Here is an 18,726-nt window from a genome sequence, read left to right on the forward strand (position 1 = left end):
TTTTTTTTGTCTTCTAGGGAGTCTGATATCCTTGGTGCTGAATTCACTCACTGTCAGTAAGTTAGTAAGGTCTTTAGGGAAGCACATTAAGTCTCTCAGTGAGCTAGAGGATATTTATGTATCCAAAAAACTGGATTTGAGTCCAAGAGTGAGTATGTCTTGCTAAGTACATACAGCCACTAATGGCCCTGAACTCTGGGAGACGAAACAACAATATTTAGCTTGAATTCATTACTGGACTTAGCAAATAAGCATCAGCGGAATTATTAGTTAAATACCACCTGCTTTTCCCAATACTACATATGCAGTTTTGTTTGGAAATATGAGGGAAGGGGTGTGTGTGTGTGTGTGTGTGTGTGTGTGTGTGTGTGTGTGTAGTGGGTCAGAAATGAAAGATAGAAATGACTTTATTGAATAACCCCTCTGCACCTCCTCCTTCCCCATCCATTCCATGCCTATCTCTGTGCCCAGGGAACATGACTGCTATGAACTCCATCATCTAGGCTTCTTTCTCATATGGCTTCCAGTTGAGTTTGGCCATGGGAAGCTCCAGCAGCAGCTCACATGCTGGGAGGAGGAAAAGGTCGCTTGCCCCTGCTTCTCTGGCAGTAACTGGGTTTCTCCAGGATATAGCTCTTACAGGCTTCTCCTCCACAGCTCCTGCACTCACTGGAGATAGACAAGTATTCTTTCCATCTCCTTTGCCTTCAGCTATAAGTAGTAATGTTTTCCTGCATAACAGTCTCCAGGTGCCTCACCATCCCATTTTTATATCCCTGCCAACACTTTTGTAAATAATCTCTTTACAAGTCTCTTTCTTTGAGTCATGTGGGATGGCTTCTGTTTCCTGCCAGGACCCTGTTGCATCCTGATATACTTTCTATCTGTCAGGTTCTGTACTAAATAATTATTCACTTAGTCTTCTCCACCACTCTGGGTGGTGGATTATAGCCACCATGTTATAGCTGGGTAAATTGAAGGTCAGAAAAATTACATGACATGCCAAGTGTTAAAGCCCAACTTAGCATTTCTCTAATGCTACATATAGTGTTTCTGTAACCTGTGTAACACTTTCTTCAAAGATGGTCCAAGAAGTTTTTAATTTCATAGGTGAGGAGATTCCTAAAGGTATTTATACCACTTTGAGCAAACACCATAAAATCTAACACTAAAAGGCCTTGGAGAACCCTAGACCCTGTTATATTTTTATCTTCTGCGTTCCAATCACTTTATCTCAAAAATCACAGGGAAAGGTCATCTGTTGGGAAAACCGATTATATCAGTGAACCTGATTGGAGGAGATGCAGATCTGAGAGGAGTAATTTTCCTGGAGCTAGTAATTTGCAGTTGCCTTAGGAACTATAGAGAATATAGTCAAACTTTTGGTGGTCTGAACGATGTGCTATTAACCTTAACCATGGTTCGCTCTATTAACAAGACTCCCCCATCTCCATAGCCACCGCCTTTTTTTTCCACCTCTTTTTTCCTGCTTTTTTCTCTTTCTCTATATCTTATGCCTACACTTCTGCCCTACCTCCTATCTTGCTTTCTACCACCACTGTAGAATTTCTGCATCAGCTCCCAGTGAGTGAGTGTGCTGTTGTTTAATGGAAATCACCATTAGAAGGGAATGGAAGGCCTATGGGTTGAGAGGCCCAATGAGACAGATAAAGCTATACTTGTCTTCTTTTCTCCTGAGCCTCTTCTCTCAGCTCCCACTTTCTCAATAATTTTTACAACTCTTTTGGCCCTTCACCCAGAATGAAGTACAACATGCAGTTTCAGTAACATCTTTATAAGTCACACAACTATAGTTAAGAAAACTTTTGGTTGAAAGTTACACAGCAGGCCAGGATGGGTAGGCTGGAGTGTGGTTTCCTGTGGCCTGAGTTCTGAAGGGACAAAAGCCAAGTGATAAAATGGAAATGGAACAGGGTGGGGACTTCCTTCATGTCTTGAACTCTGAGCTGTCTTTCAGAGTGGGAAACCCATAGTATTATATATTAGTCCATTCTCATAACGCTAATAAAGACATACCCGAAACTCGGTAATTTATAAAGGAAAGAGGTTTAATTGACTAACGGTTCCACATGGCTGGGGAGGCCTCACAATCATGGCAAAAGGCAAAGGAGGAGCACAGTCACATCTTTCCTGGTGACAGGCAAAGAGAGCATGTGTAGGGGAACTCCCCTTTATAAAAGCATCAGATCTCAGGAGACTTCCTCACTCTCCAGAGAACAGCATGGGAAAAACCCGCCCCCATCATTCAAATACCTCCCACCGGGTCTCTCCCACAACACATGGGAGTTATGGGAACTACAATTCAAGATGAGATTAGGGCGGGGACACAGCTAAACCGTATCAATGATCTTTTTCTAAACGTGGCCTGAGAACTACCTTCACCAGGCTCCCCTGGTGCTTGTTAACAATGCAGATTCCTGGGCTCCACAGAACCTACTGAAGTGGAATCCCTAGGAGAAATCAGCATTTTAAACAAGTTCTCAGTGGAGATACTCATGTACATCAAAATACAAGAACTACATTAGCCGAATCATTGGAGAAAGTAACTGAACTCCTCTGAGCCTCACTTCCTCCATCTGTAAAATGAGGGGGAAACCACTTTCATAGAGACATTATGAAAATTAAAGCATCATTTAGTCATTTGTCTATAATATTTAACACTTAATAAATGGTTTTTTAAATAAATAATTAAAACCAGTGATTCTTACATGATGAAACTGAGTAGAGTGGTGAATATTCACACTGACTGGCGTTTGGGGTTTAGTAAAGACACAGACAACAGAAGAAAGATTTTTTTAAAAGCATAACCAGTTAGGCAATCTGGACCACAATGAGCTTGGTCATGCCTGCTTCAGGAGGGAAATTGGAAGTGTCATATATTGCTATTTTTTGTTTCATACAATCTTGCAGCCAGAAAAATCAGTAAGTTATCATGGTTCCCACAAGTTTCTGTGTTTTGTTTTGTGTCATACCTGCTTTTTTTCTACTTTTCTTCCTCTCTTTTCTTTTAAATTGTAAATTCTGTCTGAAGACCCCCCCCTCCAAAAAAAAGGAAAGAAAAGAAAAAGAAAAAAATGGGGGCATTATTTAAGTAGAGAAAACAGTTTTATACACTTCTAAGGGAGAATCTAGTAATATATGAGGGTATAAAAAGCACTGTGAATTTTCATTGCATTTGCTGGTATAAAAGTTCTTTAGTGACATGCTATAAGAACAGAAGGCCTTCCATTTTAATATACACCCTGCTGAGAAACTTGCAGCTGATTTATGACCTCTCAAACCTGAGGCTTCGCATTCTGCATTTATACTTGGGAGAAATCATGGTTTCAGGAAAGGAGAAAGAGGATTTTCTTCCCCTAATAATTAAATTCCAATTCTGTATTAAGGTGATCTCCAAGATAAAATAAGAACATAGACAATAAAATGACAAAATAGAAATGTATAATCAGGACCACAGAAATTTAATTGAAGTAGAATATTATGAGCATAGAACTAGAAAAATGCAAATTCATCGCCAATGATTCCTCCACCTGAATGATCATCAGAAATACACAGATGCTTTTAAAATGTAGATTCTTGGACCTCATCCCAAACTTAGTGAGTCTCTCTAGAGACAAGGTCCAGAAGTCAGACTTTTAAAAGCTCCTCACGCTGGGACTATAAACTATATGTATGTGTGCTTGGGTATATGTGTGTGTACATTTACTTATTCTGTACTCTGACGAAGCAAAAAAAAAAAATGGCAAAATGAAGTCTGTAACACTTATAAATAGGAATTATTTTATTTTATTTTATTTTATTTTATTTTTGAGCTGGAGTGCAGTGGCACGATTTTGGCTCACTGCAACCTCTGCCTCCTGGGTTCAAGCGATTCTCCTGTCTCAGTCTCCTGATTAGCGTGTGCCACCATGCCCAGCTAATTTTTGTATTTTTTGTAGAGATGGGGTTTCACCATGTTGGCCAGGATAGTTGCAATCTCTTGACCTTGAGATCTGCCTGCCTCGGCCTCCCAGAGTGCTGGGATTACAGGCGTGAGCCACTGCGCCTGGCCAGAGATTCTTAAAGTAGGAAACATAAGAGAAGCTTTTCCTCCGAGTGAATTCTGAAGAAAATTTCTCTTTTGGTATTGTATCCACAGGCTGTAGAGTTCAGCAAAGCCCTTAGGGCCCACTGAGAGGTTTGAGGCTGTGTGTCCCTTCTCTGCAGAGTGAACTAAATATTTTTCTGTTTGGGCTGCTGACTCCCCTCCATTGGTGACAGGGTTCTCCCTCAGGTACAAGCAATAAGAATGTGCATTGGACATAGAGAATTTTAGAACAATAATAAAACACTCTAAATATTTTTCTATTATTCCCATGTGCTAGCAAACATGAGAAACAAAACAATGTCAATGATAAAATACTCCTGCCCTCAAAAAATCTTTTGTCAGTGTGAATTCTAACAATCACTTTTGAGTTAATAGCATTATATACATATACACACATATACACACGTATGTACATATACTTAATAGTGCAGTGCTTATACACACAGAATCGGAACTATTATTATTCATTCCACATCATAATTATTAATGAAAATAGTTTGGTCATCTATAGGAAGGGTTGTTGGGAAACATTCTGCTCTGGTGTCAAATCTAGTAAGTATACTATCGCTCCCCTTCATCTCCTCCCTCCGTCACCAAAACCAGTGTTTCACAGCTTCTGCCTCCGGTTCTAATTTCCACTGCACTGTAATAGTCCCTTGCATTTGTATCTGTTACTCTCCTCTCTTTTGTTTCCACTTTCCCTTTTCTTTTGTAAAATTTCTTGCTTTTTTCTGTGCACTTGATTCCTTCTTCAGATGCTCGGTTTGAACCATGTCTGCTAGCTGTGAGAATCCCCTTTCTTCCTGCTTAGAATACCCATTACTACATGAGGAAAAGGTTTTGCCCCCATAGCTGCAGGGCTGTTATTGTTAGGTGCCTGGAAGCTGTTCCCATCACCTTTTCCTTAGTTCCTGGAAGTATTCCAGATATAGAAGTCACCAGGTTTATAAATTTCCAAAGTAAACACTAACACAATTTTACCCATAATGCTGAATTATTATAATAAGCTCTGGTGGTGAATTTAACGAACATAAAATGGAGATGGCTTGATATGCAAAGAAACAAACACTCCCATTATCACCTAATTTCCTCAAATATTACTTTGAAAACTGTACAATGACACCATCTCACACTTATTTGTATAGTACTTGCTACTTCATTTGCATTATTTCCTTTGCCATGTACAACAATCTTATTATCAGTCATCGTTATTACTGGCCAATATCATCTCCATTTTAGAAACAGGTAAACCACTTAAATGACTCGCCTACAATTATGTGGAAGGCCAGTGCCAGAAAGAAATATTTTCTCAACATCAAAATGCTTCTAAGTATCATAAATTCTCACTTTTTAGAGTTTCATGAAAATACTGGAATGCTTATGTGAGGAAATAATTGCTAAAGTTTGGGAGGCTCTCACTTTAAAAGATATCATTATACCTGATGGTAGAGACCTGCTGAATCTGAATGATACTGTCTCTTTTATTATAAACAGAATCTTTATTTACAAAACCAAACATTTTTATTTCAGCACCAAATAGATTAAGTAGCTTCTTAGATTCGTAATAATGGAGGGGGTCCTGGAGGACATGAATTATGTTTCAACAAAATTAAATTTATTTTATATCTCCTCTTAACCAGCCAATCCTCCAAGACTCATCCCTAATCACACCTTCTTGAAAATCCTCTTATATCCCCAGATGGCTGAGATCTGTTTCTCTCTGCACCTGCAGAGATTGCACTGGGGATTCCTTACTTTGTCCAGTCCAACATCTAACTCCTCATGTTGTAATGGAGCCCTGATTTCTCCTGTGCATTCACCCTTCTGCCATTGTGAGTCCCAGGTGGTTTGAACACACCAACTCTCTCTTGATTCCTGGGATGAGCCCATGGTAAAGGCCTAGTCAAGGAAATCCCCTTGGCTACACAACCTAGTTCAGGCCTGGGTCCAGTGAGCCTCAATCACAAGACTTTTTGTGAGACTGCTGTAAGAAAGAAAATGACTTTGGTGATCTAAGAACTGGAGGGACAGAAATCGAGATTTGTGGAAGCTGCCATGGGTAAAGGGCATGACTGAGAGTAAGCTTTTTCTTCCTATATGTTTTTTTTTAAATGTCAAAAATTATATATAGCCAGACTTATTACTCATAACTTTGGTCTCAGTTCTGAAATCAAAATACAGCCAAATTTGAGGCAGAGCAGGACCAGACAGAGGGAGAAAGGAGGAACAGGAGAATGGAAGGAGGAAGTTGATCCAGAGAGACAGACCTGTGTTGTCACCACAGGCCTTCTGGATTTATTTATGCCTGATGCTAGATCACCTCTGGACTCTTCAGTTATGTGGGTCAATGGCTTCTTGATTTTTTTTCCTTCGGGAAAATTGAATTGGGTTTTTATCAAATAATTATAATAGAAATGATCTATGTGATCTATTATATGATATCATTATATAGATATCTCTATAGAGATACCATTTTTTTTTCTCTTAGGCCATGTACCATTCTTTGCCACGTAGAGTGTTAACCTGTGAAAAAGTGCAATCCTCTTGCATCAACGGGGAAGCAGAGAGTAGGCTCCAGTGGTCCTTCTTTGTTTTGTTCCCGCTTAATATATTAGATTTGGTTTTTATTGTGGAGCATGCATCTCAGGGCTAGTGGTCCTTGTTTCCCTGTGGAACCTGGCATTCTTTGGGGGTATAAATGCTCCACACTCACTTTATATATGGACAATAAGGCCCACATGTTTATTCTGATGTACAGCATTTAATTTGAGCATTGTCTTCCTTTGGCATTCAGGAGGGAGCTATTACAACATTTCTAATACTAATCGGGGTTTGAATCTGCTACTCTTTTGAAATCCCACAGATGCAAATATTTATGAATTTATATAACAGCCATCTAGTAGTCAGGCATGCCTATTTTAATTTCAGAACTCAGATAAAAAATATGACTAACTTAGAATAATAAGTCTAGTTATAGTATTTGGCATTTAAAAACATCATATAGGAAGACGAGGGTCAGGTTTAAGTGAAAAGATGTAAAGTCCTATTTTGGACATGTTGGGTTTGAGATGTCTATGGGATATTAAACCAGAGATAGCTAAGTTAGCTGAATTAATGGGTCTAGACTTTAGGAGAGGCTGTTAAGGGGAAAATACTTATTTCGCTACATATTAGGATCAACTGGGGAGCTTTTAAAACCCATAATGTCCAGGCCACATCTCAGACCAATTTAATCAGAAGCTCTGGGAGTGGAGATTAGACATAACTATTTTTTAAAGCTCTTCAGGTTGGTACAATGTGTAACCAGCATTGAGAAATAATGCCCCGGTGTGTCTGGCTAATGTTTCAACTACTGGAAAATTCAGGCAACAAATCAAAACACTTCAGGATAGAATTATTGACTTAAGCTGTGGTTCCAATATTCCCAAGAAAATGGTTTTATTTGTATGTCCCTTTTCTCACTTATTCCTATCTTATAATTCTATGAAATTTTCCTAATAAAGAGGCTGCTTAAAAGTGGAAAGAACATAAACTTTCCCAGGTATATAGATCTGAGTTCAAATCCTGTCTCCTCCACTCATTAACTGTGTGGCTCTGGCTGAGATACTTAACTTCCTTGAGCCCTAAAATTTTTCTTATTTGTAAAAATGGGAATAATACTGACTTTCAGAAGACTATAGGTAAATGAGATACTTCCAATAAAACAGAAAACACAGGGCCAGCTATTTTGTAGCTGTTTAATATATTGATAATAACTGTTGAAATAAGGTAGACAGTTCACATGTATAATGATAAGAGCAAATGTCTGTTATTCTGCAGATAATAGGCTTAAGGGTATCTGGTTTGGGATCTACAGTCATGCCTGAGTAGATATACACACTATATCTCAAGCTTCTGTCATTCACTGTCAGGGTTTTATAATATTTTCACCTTGGTTAATGTTGTGAGAAGAACAGGTTCTAAATGAGGCAGCTGGTGCCCAAAGCAGAACAGCGGTGATAAGGCATAACCAAATAAGAGTGGTTCCATTTTTTTCCCCACCAAGGCCTGGCTTAGCATCTAAATTTTGTTTTCCCAATTTTGTATTTATAATGCATTTTCCTTCTCTCATGCCTTTCAGTGACTATTTCTTTCCCCTAGCTGCATGCACTCAAGCACCTCCATTCCCAGATTCACGTGCCCATGTTCCTTAGCATAGACTCCTAAAGCTAGCCTCTATTTTTAAATCTCCTCACTCTTCCCTTCATCCCAGTGGCATCATCTGGTTTTGCAGATATTTCACAAAATCTTGACAGGCACTAAGCCATGGAAACCACTTAGGGAAGAAGGAATATGATATATTTACATACCATTATCCAAAATGTGAGATTTCTGTAGCAAATATTACTTATTTATGATAATACCCAAATGGAGCCACCTATTTAACCTTTCAATAAAACTGTGATTATACACAGACTTTACCAGTATTTACTTAGAAAAGAACATTATACACAAGTGAGAAAATGGCCCTCCTTTCTCTACCACCCAGTGTTCAATTCTACACACCTTGTTAGTGCATTTGAAATGCATATTTTACTGAGAAGTGTGCCTAAAGCTTTCACCAAATCTGCCTTCAGGCGCACTAAAGCAGGGTCCAGCAACATTTTCACAAACAGGAAATTGTACACACATAAATGCATTTGTTTCTGATATAATCTGTCAGACAGGCAAAATTAAAACTGACTTTCTTTCCATTCATTTACATTAAAAAATCCCCAAATAATAGAATTCAGCAGGTTCTCATTTGAGGGCAAGATGGAACTGGACCACATAGGACTTACCTGGCAGGAGTAGGGGGCAAGGTGGTGGCAGTGCAGCTGGGGCTTTCGGCCTACAGCACGTGCATTAAACACAAAGCCATCTTTGGCTGGTTTTCAAGACAGAGGCAGGGGTGCTGCAGAGAGATCCGGTGAACTCCTTATATGGAAAGAAGCCAGACTGAAGCAGCATGCAGAGAGAGCTGAATTAAGTGTGCAGATTAAACGAACAGCTTGCTTTATGTACATCAGTTAAGTTCAAAGCTTTCAGACCTACTGCTAATAGCAGGCTTGGTGAAGAAATAAACAGTGAACTGGTGACATGGGCCTGGCAGAAGGCAGGCAACAACTGCACTTGCCCTCTGGCTCTCTGTTCCTCCAGCCTGCATTTCTGTGGTACAGTTTTCTCTGTATTTTGGGCTTTATCTACAGCACCTATGCTCGTGCAAAAAAGAAAAGGCTTGATCTCTGTTTAGTCTGGAATCCCTAACCAACAACAGTGGAGGGAGGGGAGTGTTGCGCACTCAGGAAAAGGAGTTAGGACAACTGAGAATTTAATAGCACTGACTTGAACATCAGAACCTGAAGAATGAGGGTGCTGTTCCCGCCGACCTAGGCACAGAACTCTCCACAGTCCTTAGATGCAAATGAGACCGTGCACAAGAAAGAACACAAACATCATCTGGTGTCACATTACTTTTACTGTGCTTATTATTCATGGTATCTAAAGGTGATTCTAGTTCCAGCCCAGTGAGGCTGGCAGATATATCCCGCTAAGGTCTATATGTAGGGGAAACAGCCTTCTCCAAACTGTTACCTTCTCCAGTTCACCGCAAAGAGCGCAAACTCTCCATAATTCTTCTTAAGTAATTAAAAACTTATTTTGCAAAATATATAGACAAAACACATTCTTCTAGAAAATGAAAAAATATACAAAAACATAAAGAAAAAAATTACCCGCAATTCTACTCCCACATTAATCCCTTAACATTTTTCTGTATGTTCTTCTCAGGAGACTTCTTATGAGTCTCAATCTCCGAGGTAGTCATCGACAATGGCACTATAACTGAAATCTACAGAGAAAATTCTTACAGTTTGCATAGAGAGTATTTCTTTGCAGTGGAAATCGTAAGGAACTCCGTGGTCAGGCTCAGAAAGGAAGCCAGCCTAGTAGCAGCTCCACACGGAAGTATTTTCAGCTCTGAGCTCCCGGGCTTCCCAAGGGGCAGGTGAGGATCATCTGGGGACGTGTGGGGCTCAGGTCTATTGCCCAATGTGTGCTGTTGTGGGACCGCCAGTAGTGACCACTCATTTCACCCTTAAGATATGAGAAGGAGTCTAGTTTCCCAGACATGGAATCTTGAAATGATGCACTGAATTTTCTGGCCCTGGTCGTCTTATCTCTGAGCCTTTTGGGCTTCATTTCCTTTCAACTGGCCGCGGATATCCTTAGGGAGCCCGATGTCTTTCAACTGCTGGACGCGCCGGGCAGATGCGGCACATGTATCTGCCGCGGGGGTGAGGGGGCGTATAAAGGAAACTTAATTTTGCTCACTTGTCACACATAAGTAGATGCTTTTTTTTTTTTTTTTTTTTTTTTTTTTGACAAACTGAGTCATGTTCTTTACTTCCTGGATTGGGTCTGTTCCCTTTTCCCCCCACTTTGCGGTGGAGCCAGCTGGGCTCAGTGTCTCAGGGAAGCCGTGTGGTCCGGAAGAAAAATAAAAATAACCTGCACGTTTTCCTGAACTTTGTTTTCCAAAGCTCAAACATTTGGGAGAACTTAGGGAATTCATGGAGATATACACAGAGCCCGGAAGAACCAGAGAGGGAGAAGAGCTGAGAAAAGCCATATTCTCCTGGGTTGTGCTGAAGGGGCGAGGAAGAGAGGCCGAGGAAAGGGAGTGGGAGGGAATGGTGCGCCCCTCCTGTCTAGAGTCGCCTGTTCCACCATGGGCAACCTCATCAAGATTGCACCTGTAAGTGTGCCACTGGGGAAAAGGATGATGGACCAGCCAGCTGCCTCCAATGCATCCCTAAACGCTGGACTCTAGAGCTATAGCCAAATTTGGAGGTAGGGGTGGTGGAGTTTCAAAACCCCAGGAAGGGATGAGGTTCAGGTCTGGGAGAGTGACTCAGAGTGAGAAACTGGCTTAATGAACAATGAAACTGTGTTTACTGCTCTCCTGAGTTGTGGATTAATATCATACTTGTATTCATTTCCTATTGCTGCTGTTCCAAATAACAATAAAGACTTGAAATGTTGCAAGTCTATTATCTTACAGTTTTGTAGGTCAAAAGTCTGACAGAAGCTTCACTGGGCAAAAATCAGTGTGTCCTCGGCCAAGTTCCTTTCTGGAGGCTCTAGGAGAAAATCTGTTTCTTTGTAATTTCCAGCATCTAGAGACTTAACACATTTCTTACCTCTGGGTTCCCTTCTATCTTCAAAGCCAGCAATGGCTGGCTTCCTCATATTGCAGCACTCTGAAACTGACTATTCTACATCATTCCCCGCACCCCTCTTCATGGACCCTTGTGATCATATGAGGTCTACCTGAATAATCCAGGGTAATCTATTTTGAAGTCAGTTGATTAGTAACTGTAATTCCATCTGCAACGTTAATTCCCCTTGTCAAATAACATAACACATTCACAGGTCCTAGAGATTAGGATGTGAACACCTTGTGGGGAGGCATTATTTTGCCTGCCACAAACCCAATTACACACTGGACCAACAGCATCAGCATCACTTGGGAGCTTGTTAGAAATGCAAGTTCTCTAGCCTCCTCTCATACCTACTGAATCAACATCTTCACTGAACAAGATCCGTAGGTGATTGATTCCTATGCACTGATTCAGAATATTCCAGATAGTAGAAGCTTGAATATTTGTACAGCAGTAATATGCAAAGAAGCAGGGCAAATTTTTATCAAAAGAAAAATAGGCTCAGAGAGGTTAAATAATTTAGCAAAGTCACTTAGTGCAGGGGTTGCCAATCTGTCCTGCACATTAGATCTTGAGGAGCTTTAAGAACCCCCAAGGGTCAGGATGCATCCCAGACCAATGAAGTCAGATTCTATGGGGGTGGGACACCAACATCAGTTGCTTTTAAAATGCCCTAGATATTTCCACTGTGCAGATAATTTTGAAAGTATGGGTTTTAGAAGACTTCAATGGTGAAGAGAACCTAAATCCTAGGTTTTCAGAATGACCAATTGTTTGGGTTTGCCCAGGAATGTTCTGGTTTTAAAACTGTAAAATGTTGTGTCTTAGAAATTCCCCCCAGTCCTGTGCAAACTGGGACAGTTAGGTAACCTTGTTTCCAGGTGTAAAATCTAGCCCACCACAACTGCTGCATGATGCTGAGTTTAGCTTTTCACCCTTACTTTCTCCACTGCTTTCCTGTAGGATACAGACCAGACACATGGATAAGCCATAAGGAGACAATACCTTGACTGTGTGGGTAAGATAGATAACCCCATGCTCTCCTTTAGAATTGAGGTCTGCTCTTAGATCTGCATCTCACACAGCCTATGGAAGTATGCTAATGATCCTGAAAAGCTCATTGATTCTTTTCAAGCATGATATGAGGTCATGGGAAGAAGGGGAAAGGTAGATGATTTCTCTTTCCTTACACTTACCCTTTAGTCTTTTTGACTTCTCCCTCTCTTCCAGCATTCCCTACTTAGGAAACATATTTGGTAATAAGAGCAAGATCATTTATTGGTCATTAGTTGGCTTGTAGCACATTTTTTTCTTTAATGAAAGAGCAGCAATACATGTAAACCGAGTGATATGGTTTGGCTGTGTTCCCAAATCTCATCTTGATTTGTAGCTTCCATAATTTCCACATGTCATAGGAGGGACCCAATAGGAGGTAATTCAATCATGGGCGTGGACCTTTCCCATGTTATTCCCATTATCTCATGATAATGAATAAGTCTCACAAGATCTGATGGTTTTATAAAGGGGAGTTCTGACTTTGTTCCTCATTCGCCTTCCACCATGATTGTGAGGCCTTCCCAGTCATGTGGAACTGTGAGTCAATTAAACCTCTTTCCTTTATAAATTACCCAGTCTCGGGTAGGTATTAGCAGCATGAGAACAGACTAATACACCCAGGGTCTCCAAAATGAAAATGTGGAGGACTATTTATGATATTCCTCACTTTTCAACGGGTGAGGCTTTCTGACCCATTTATTTTAAAGCTATGTTTTCAAACAGGAGAGGGAAAGGCGGGCCTTCAACCAATCAAGAATATCACCCTGGATTCTATGCATCCTTCATCCCTTATCTCGGGATGAGAACCAGGCACAATATTCCAGGGCTGCTAATAAAAGTGCCTTCCCATATGCTCACCCACAGACTCCTGACTCACAACAGAATATAGTTACCATTTCAACTTCTGGGTCTCCCAGCGGACTTTTATATGGTTATAGGGGCATGAAAATGCTTGTCTACCATGAAAGGATTTAAGTCAGCCAACATTGAAGTCAAAAACAATAACTTCTCAAGGTTTCTGGTTTGCTCAGAAAATCTTAAAAACAATGGTTTTGGTGGATAAAGGGGAAGGAAAGAAAAAGGGAGAATTTTTGATGTTTAATATCTCAGTGCATTGTCAGGTTACGACTGGCCACATGCCCAAAATTGCCTGTAGGATAAGTACCTTCTTGGGATCCAAGCTTATTAGTGCATTTACTTTAAAAGTATTTGATCCAGAGCAAGTACTATATGGAAAATACTTGGTCTTTGCTCCCTCGGTACTTTGTGAGACAACTACTTAAAATACAAATAATGGTTTTCTGTGTCATGTCCCTTTCAGCAGAAACACAAATTACTTACCTAGAATATGTCCTAATAAAAGATTATAATTCTTTGGAAGAAAATACAAATCTATTTTTGGTTTACCAGGTACAGAGGAAAAGCTTTCTGTTCTAAATGATACTCACATGTTGTCTTTATTCCTGCACTTCAGATATTCATTATTTTGAATGATTGAAATGTCAATTTAAATTTTCTCACCATACATGAATAGGAAAACAAACCTTTTACTCAGCTGAGCTTGATGCAAAGATATCTTTTAGCCTTTAATCTGAAAAAATGTCCCATGATGAGTATCTCACAGGGCATTTTCTTTATGATTGAGGGGCATTTGTGCTTTATAAATGTATATTTGTGTGTGTTGAGCTCTCACTAAATTAACTCCTAGCAAAGGGAGGATGGAATAAGGTTAGGAAAACACATTCAGACCTGCCAGTACTACATTAATGACAAAAACATATCTGAAGCGAAAAGGAAGAGTTATGAAAATGCAGTGTTACAGATCTGCATTCCACATCTCTTGGAAATCAAAAGGGGTTATATGGTAGTCTCCTACCAGGAAAGAATAGAAGCAATTTTTAAAAATAACATTATGGGACATAGTACAATCAAAAGCTATAAAAATGAAAAGCCTTCATATTTTAAATTTGAAAGGTAAATGTGGTCCTAGAACCTGGCTCTTGAGAAAGTATTGTTATCCTATCTTTTTTTCAGGTGGCAAAGGCTGTTAAGTGCTTTCTGGGTATAAAGCTAATATTCCTAGTGAAGTGCTGACTGATTCATACCTTTGCATGACTTATGTTCCAACAATCCTATAGAATTCTCAAATACAATGTACTTTAGAAATGCAAAGTTTTAAACACTATTATCATTGAAATGATTTCTGAGCAGAAAAAAATGCTTAATTTTCATGTTTGGGCTGATTTAGAAAAAAGTAACTTATAGCAGTCACTAAAAAGGAATCCTGTGCATTATGTTTAAGTATGGGAATAAATATTTAACATTTACTATCAAAGATGAGTAATTATATATATATGTGTGTATATATATATAGGCGGGCAAATGAGTATTCACCTTTGGAGATGCTACTTAAATACTGTGTACAAGGTGTTAGAGCATGCGATGAGAAATTCTGGAGGAAAACCTAAGAGAAAATATTTGGTTTAAGGCTCTTAGAGGAAGTGCGGGGGAAGGGGGGGCATGTAGATTTTTGACGGGAGTTTAAGGCATGTCATGTAACATGCAAGCATGTAGAGAGAGAAGGCTCACTTATGTCAAGGATGCTTTCTCTTCCAAGCCTCCCCTGTTTAACCTGTTGAAGTCTGAACCTGTGGTATACCAGTAGACAAGTGCCAATGTATTCCACTTCCCATTCATTCATTCATTCATTCATTCATTCTCTCTCCAAAGCTTTATTGACCTTACATCTTTTAGTCATGGGGATAAGGGGTAAAAGAGGATGCAAGTATGTCTAAAACACAGTTTTACTCAGGAAGCTTTCAGGCTGGAGCAGTTGATAAGATGTGCATTCAAAAGATAGTGAAAAGTATTACAAAAATTTTTAAAAAGTAAAATGTGGTAGAGATTCAGTAGAAGGGAGAATCAAAAAAATTTATGTAGAATATAAAATCTAAGCTTGACTTTGAAAAATGAGTAAAATGAGACATACAGAGGTGAAAGTCAGGGACCGGGGTAGTGGAGAGGGAGGAGGAAGTCGGAAGAGTACATTCTGGTTTGGTCCAGGGTGGGCTGGAGAACTAGAGTGAAGCCCAGTGGCCCGGATAAAGAGAGAAAAGAGATACAGTGTAGGTTGAGTTCAGATTACAGGGAGCTCTATATGCTAAGTGTTTAAACCTAATTGTATAGGTACCAGGGAGCCACCGGTAGATTCTGAGAAGGTTGATGACATGAAACATGAACAAAAGAGTAATTTAAGAAGATTAACATAGAGTTTTCATCCCAACCCTACGTTTTTTTCAATGAAGAATTAAGCCTTCATGCTTTCAAAGTATATATTTTACATAATAAATTAACTTGTTCCCTGTGTATCTAGAATGGTGCTACTGTAGTTAGGAACCATGCTTAGGAGAATTAAGAAAACAGTTACTTAAATCATATTCAGAAGAAGAACCCTAGTTAAGAAAGGAAATGCTTAGAAATACAGAAGCCAAATTAGAAGACTTTTACAAGTTGAAATAAAAGAAACTAAAGTAATAGTAGGGAAAGACATATGTAAGTATTAATTTTAACCAATCATATCTACCTAGCAGCAGACCATTCTCTCACCCAAAGGGTTATATGCGAACATGAAATCCTAGAGGGCCATACTGTGTGGAGTCAGGTGTGACAATGATGAGCAGCTATGAGGATTTTTGCTGGAGGTCTTAACACTTTTTTTATTTGACTGATTTCCCATTCATTCACTCATTCATTCATTCATTCATTCATTTTTAGAGGGGTTTCTTCTTGCCTTGAGAAATGATGCAGTTCTAGTTACTATTCAGAGATAGGGCTAGAGTCCAATTCAGGAAAAAACAAAACACATTTGGAATCCTAGAGAGAAGCAAAGAGGATCTGAATGAAATTATAGCTGGTACATAGTTACAGACTACAAGATAGGTGATTAATAATAAAATATTAAATATATCATAGTAGTCACAATTTCTTTACAATGGAGAAAGAAACTGTGACTACCATGATATATTTAATATTTTATTATAGTCCCACCATTAAGGAAGAAGCCATACTTCCTTCAAAGGAGGGTTTGAAAACCTCCACCTAAGATCTCAGGATATTCCAGAACACTGATTATACCAGCAACAAGTTGGCTCAAAGGGTCATGAAACAGACATAGGCTCATTCTGTCTAGGGAGACAGAGTGGCAGCATCACACAGCCACAGTCTGTATTTTGCTGAATGCATTGGAAGCACCCAGTTCATAAAGGTAATACCTGGAGCAAGTGCATAAGCAAAGAACAAAACTTAGGTACTAAGGTCCCTGGAGTAAGAAACAAGATATCTAGACTTAGATGATTTGGGGACAGAGACTGCATGTAAGTTACAAAGAAGGATCCAGACCAGACCAATATTTTTCCTTAGAAAGGAGAACCGGAAGAGATATTGGTACCCAAGGAGTGCTTTTAATAATTTGTTATACTTAAATACATAAACTGTTAAGTCCCAGGCCACTCCTATTATTTTTCAGCATTGCGAGGCACAATGCTTTGATTTTCAGGAAACCAAATTTGGAAGCTCTGTAAAAATTGTTCACTCTAAAAACTCATTCTCCCTCCAGGAGAGGGGATGTCTCATTTAATTGGAGCTCATACTTCCACTTCTGCAGTCCCATCTTTTTGGAGTCTACAGGCCTTACCAATACAGGCCTTGCTATTTGACCACTGCTGCTATGCCACCCACAGTTTGCTGCCAATAGCATCCCCACGACACTGCTAACCTCTTTTATTCCTTCCCTCCAATGCTTTTCAGCCTTAGACCAGTAGGAAATACTGTTCTGATGTTCATGACCGTCATGAAGATGGGGTCCCTGCGCCCAAAGCTTTTGGGCCCAACGGTCATAGTCCTTTCCATTTCCCCACAGCATCTCCCTTCCTCTGTGCAAAGTGCTCCCAGGTGAACCTCTTTAGATATTTGATCCTAACTGTTGGTTAGGCTCAAGCTTCTGTCCACATTGCTTGCTGGCACTATATATCTCAATAAATGTGGCTAAGTACCTTTTTTAGTGTTTCCCAAACATTTTATAACCCTTCAATTCTCCCAAATACACTGTATAATTAGGAAGCTGCATAGCCTAGTACACAAAGACCATCTACCAGTGATTCAGTTCTGGCTCCTCTAAATATCCCTTTAAAATCTTACATTGTAAAGACTGGGCAGAGTGGTTCATGTCTCTAATCCTAGCAGTTTGGGAGGCCAAGATGGGAGGATCTCTGGAAGCCAGGAGTTCAAAACCAGCCTGAGCAACACGGTAAGACCCCATCTCCACAACAAAATTTTAAAAATTAAGCTGAGTGTTGTGGTGAGTGCCTGCAGTCCTAGCTACTTGGGAGACTGTGACAGGAGGATCCCTTGAACCCAAGAGTGTGAAGTTACAATGAGCCATGATTGTGCCACTGCACTCTCGCCTGGGCAAGAGTGAGCCACTGTCTGAAAAAAAATCATATATATATATATATATATATATATATATATATATCTCCAACCATCTATAATGGGTTCATTCTTGACAAGTCTACAAGTTCCTTTTTTGGAATTGTTACAGAGTGCCTTCCAAGTTATAGCAATACTTAGAGCTGATGGTCAAGAGAGTCAGGGGTCAAAAGCCAGAGTGACAACTTGGATGGGGTCAGTTTGTTGCTGTGATTCTGTCTTGTTGGCACTAGATTGGACTCTCCTTTTTGAGGCTGACATTATGAGTGTTCAGCTCAGGGCTGCCTGTAGTTGAAGAGGTTTCTCTAAAAAGAGTAACATGAGATCTTACGATAAGTGAGTTAGCAGAGACAGAATGAACGTGGCTTACTGAGTGATTGCTGATGGGATATATAAGCTGTCAAAGATGACTTTGTGTTTTTAATCCTGTCCCACTGGGACAATGATGCTATTATTAATTGAGCAAGGAAAGAGAGAAGTTGCAGTAGGCTTAGAAGTGAGGGTGATTCAGTTTTTGACATGCCGAATTAGAGATTCTTGTGGGTCATCTGAGTGGAAATGGCAAGCATCAGTGAGATACAGTGCACTTGGAAGAGGAGTCTAAACTTAAGACATATATGTGAAAGTCATTTACATAGGCATGATAGATGAGGCCATGGCATAAATAATTTTAATTCACTACCTTCACACTCCATTTGGGTATAAGAGATAGAGAAGCTGGTAAGCAAAACAGTATTCCTGGTGTATCTCATTCAATGATGGGCTCATTCCTAATGCTTCATGATAAGTAGGACAAGAAAAGCACGGAAGCCTGAAATTACTAGGCAGTGCCAG

The 18,726-nt window shown here is 39.7% G+C and overlaps 1 protein-coding gene across 2 annotated transcripts in view; it reads right to left on the reverse strand.

The window, feature by feature from the left end:
- LOC105499424 (RAB3C, member RAS oncogene family) overlaps positions 1–18,726 on the reverse strand; it is a 292,548-nt gene that overhangs the window by 69,066 nt on the left and 204,756 nt on the right. The window lies entirely within an intron of this gene.

The sequence above is a fragment of the Macaca nemestrina genome, chromosome 6, assembly GCF_043159975.1.
Source record: "Macaca nemestrina isolate mMacNem1 chromosome 6, mMacNem.hap1, whole genome shotgun sequence".
NCBI classification, from domain to species: Eukaryota; Metazoa; Chordata; class Mammalia; order Primates; family Cercopithecidae; genus Macaca; species Macaca nemestrina.